Raw genomic sequence first — 2,949 nt, 5'->3', positions numbered from 1 at the left:
CACCACCTCCTGACCTCGACCAATAACACTGATTACCTGCTGATTGGATATTTTAAACAACAAATCCCATTTGCTGAATTTCCTATGATTTTGAAGAGTATATTTATCCTCTAAAATTGTAAGTTTTGGCTAACTTTTAAAAACTTGAATCACTTTATGCAGCAGAGCACAGGTCTTTACATCAATACAGTCTATTATATCATGAAGCAAGAGATAACATTGATAACTAACAGTATAGTATATTAATCAATCTGCACTTATTTGTGTATTTGACAGGATGTCGAGAGACCTGCTTAAAGACTGCTTCACCAATCATTGCGAAGATCCCTATATTGGGCAGTGCAACAGGAGAGGAAGATGCCAACACAGATGACCCCATCATTCTGTCTGAAAACACTTTTTAAATGTGTTTATTGAGAAGGTTAATTTAAATTAAAGTACTCAATGGAAATGTCTGGCAGTGTTTTTAATTAAGAAACAGTTGCGATGCATCACCAGATTTATTGAACATTTTGAAGTTTACTCAGGATAACTAAATAAGATAAGTAGGAATCTTGGATAACAAAATCAATCTAAAAACAGGAATATATTTAAATGTACAACTTAAGTAAGTTTTACAAACAAAGCCAATAAAATCTACTTAGAATTCCCCAAGTAAACTTAACATTTCTAATTAAATGTACCAATAATTATGATTAATCTTTTACTTGGCAAAGCTTTGAAGATTTACTAACCTTTTCTGTGTGAAAAACGTTTCCAGGCTTTTTTCCTGTAAACCCTGCTCCTCATTTTTACAGAAAACACACAGTCAGATCAGAACTCTGCCTTGAAGAGTCCAGAGGAAAAGGAAATTCAGTCTCTGATCCACAACTCGCAGTAGGTGGCGATAATGCTCTGTTTGAGAATGCAAACCACCAATAAACAAGAAGAAGAGCTCTACCTGCTGTTTCACTCACCTGTGTGTTTCTCCTCCTGTGTTTGCTCAGCGGTTCACCTGGCTGTGTGTTCTCTCCTGCTTCATTTGGCCGGTCAGCATCACCAGGTAAGCAGAAAGGGCTCCTCCACTATTATAGATCTCCTTGATAGTGTCTGAGACAGATTAAACACAGAGCTGTGGTGTATTCACCATCATTTCTCTAACATTCAGCCAACAAACAGGCCGTGTGTTACAGCTGATCACTAGCTTCACTGATCTGATCTGTAGAGGAGCTGATGGAGATAATGCGGTGATTGTAGTCAAGCCACAGTTGCTGCTTCGTCTTTAATGTGTTCTCAGACAAATATATGAGTTACAGTATAAACACAAGCCTCCTCAAACGAATAAACTCATTAAAGACTAATCAACAAAACTCGACATCATTTGCAAAGACAATAATTTAAACTAAATCAACAGACATTGATCTTACCTAAGAGCTGGAAACAGCAGGGTTTCTGAAAGGTTTGGGATGAGGCGTTTTCAAACAACTTTCTTCTGTTTACTGGTGTTTGGCAAACAGTGTAAAGGTGCAGATTCTGCCACCTGCTGGACGGGAGGGTAGAGTGCAGTTTAGTTGCACACGAGGACTGGAGGGACGGGGAGATCTAATCCGTTTCATCTCTTCTGTAACATTCAAATATCTAAACACTGTCATTTTGCTTTTCTGCAATCTAACAGTGAAAGGGTTTTCCCACCCCAGTCTTTAGTGACTGAAACCGCTGGAATATTTGTTGTTGGACATTACAGTAATATACATGAGAGTGTTTCAGTCCACAATAACAGCTTTCATTTGTGTTTCCTTATTTTGTGTGAACTTCGGGATAAGGTTGAATGGCCATTTTCTTTCCAAGCACACATTTCTCTGTATTTCATATAGATGTCATACTATATAACCTGTATGTTCTGCCAAATCTTCATCTTGTAGCCGATCAGTCCTTTTTATCTGCTTTAGAGATCAAAGACCTATCAGACACATCCTAAAGCCCCTATCTGACTCCTTTAGTGTGTCTTTCACTAAAATCTCTGTTTTCTCTTTCTGTTAACACAACATGCTATAAACTGAGCTTTCCACATCTGTGTGATGTACATTAATGGAAATCGTTCATGTAAAAGGTCAGGAAATGTTGGGTTTTTTTTATATGCCTAACCCATTTATTTACGACTTTGAGCAGAATTGATTGAGTGTTTTAATATTGTCACACAAAAGAAATTCAATTATTGTATTTACTGCTTGTACTGTGAAACATAATGAGCTCTTTATGATTATTTGGATGCTGTGTTGCTTTAATTAGCATTAGTCATTCCAAATAAATGAATTGTGTGTGTGTGTGTGTGTGTGTGCGTGTGTGTGTGTGTGTGTGTGTGTGTGTGTGTGTGTGTGTGTGTGTGTGTGTGTTTCACTGAGTAAATGAATGAGTTCTGGCACTGTGATCATCCATCTGTCTCCTAATGCACACAGAGCGTCCTCTTTCTCAGACACATTGACCTGTGTTTCTCATGTACTGCCCACCCAATCATGTTCATTCTTTCATAATCGTATTCCTAAATATTCTCTGCTACTGCTTTACTGGTGTTCCTTCATCAGAAGCGTTTCGCCTAGTTCCACTAGAGTTGAGTCAGTTGTTAGGAAGATGTCTGGAAAGCTCCAGAACTGATCCCCACAGTGTATTTTCAATTGTTTAAGGCAGGTTTTAGAAGCAGAGCTGTATATTAAACTGCTGTAAGCTATTGCTGATCTCCTGATCTGTTTAATGATTGCCTCACCCCATTACATTCATCCCTTTTTACATTCATCTAATCTGTTTTGGATAAGAGTATTAAAAGTCAACTTCTCCCGCTATTATTCTGGAAATCTGCCTCAGTTGTTTTAGTATGTGACCATGTATGTTTACCCTTTTGAAGTTGTTCCTTCTTTCAGAAGTGGGTTATCAGTTTTCCAGATATTGAGAAACAGAATCTCCTTTCCTTCTCTG

The 2,949-nt window shown here is 37.9% G+C and overlaps 1 long non-coding RNA gene across 1 annotated transcript; it reads right to left on the bottom strand.

Annotated features, from left to right (window-relative positions):
* Nucleotides 1-655: 655 nt before the first annotated feature.
* Nucleotides 656-1,474, bottom strand: LOC130230322 (uncharacterized). The gene is made up of 3 exons (XR_008837948.1): nucleotides 1,407-1,474; nucleotides 957-1,089; nucleotides 656-825 (listed from the first exon to the last, which is right to left on the bottom strand). It is a non-coding gene; the product is annotated as an uncharacterized LOC130230322 (long non-coding RNA).
* Between the last annotated feature and the right edge of the window lie 1,475 nt (nucleotides 1,475-2,949).

This window comes from Danio aesculapii, chromosome 6, assembly GCF_903798145.1.
Source record: "Danio aesculapii chromosome 6, fDanAes4.1, whole genome shotgun sequence".
In the NCBI taxonomy this organism is placed as follows: Eukaryota; Metazoa; Chordata; class Actinopteri; order Cypriniformes; family Danionidae; genus Danio; species Danio aesculapii.
This window is presented reverse-complemented; position numbering and strand designations above follow the sequence as displayed.